This window comes from Octopus bimaculoides, chromosome 2 (genome assembly GCF_001194135.2).
Source record: "Octopus bimaculoides isolate UCB-OBI-ISO-001 chromosome 2, ASM119413v2, whole genome shotgun sequence".
NCBI classification, from domain to species: domain Eukaryota; kingdom Metazoa; phylum Mollusca; class Cephalopoda; order Octopoda; family Octopodidae; genus Octopus; species Octopus bimaculoides.
In genome coordinates this window covers 497205-497522 of record NC_068982.1, presented here as the reverse complement: position 1 = coordinate 497522, position 318 = coordinate 497205, and the positions used below count along the sequence as shown (strand labels likewise).

Here is a 318-nt window from a genome sequence, read left to right as displayed (position 1 = left end):
TATATATATAGTGAAGAATGGAAAGTTCTGTATACACATGGGATAGGTATATAAGAAAGAAAAGAAATGTAAAAGTCAGAGAAAGTTTGTATAATAAAGTTTATGGTGATATTAGTATCATATTACATCATTAGAAATTAAATAAGTACTGGTTTCGCGATCAAACGATTGTCAACTTATATAGAGAAAACTTTTTTGCTGTCAATAGGACGCCATCTTTGAAAAAAGTGAACAGAGATGAAGCAATATGTCAAGGAGGGCAACTCTTATTTTTTTTGTACTAGGTTTTAAAACCTAGTACAAAAAAAATAAGAGTTG

At 28.9% G+C, this 318-nt stretch overlaps 1 protein-coding gene across 1 annotated transcript in view; it reads left to right on the top strand.

Annotated features, from left to right (window-relative positions):
• LOC106870750 (uncharacterized) overlaps positions 1 to 318 on the top strand; it is a 13928-nt gene that overhangs the window by 9517 nt on the left and 4093 nt on the right. The gene's annotated exons all lie outside the window — the stretch shown is intronic.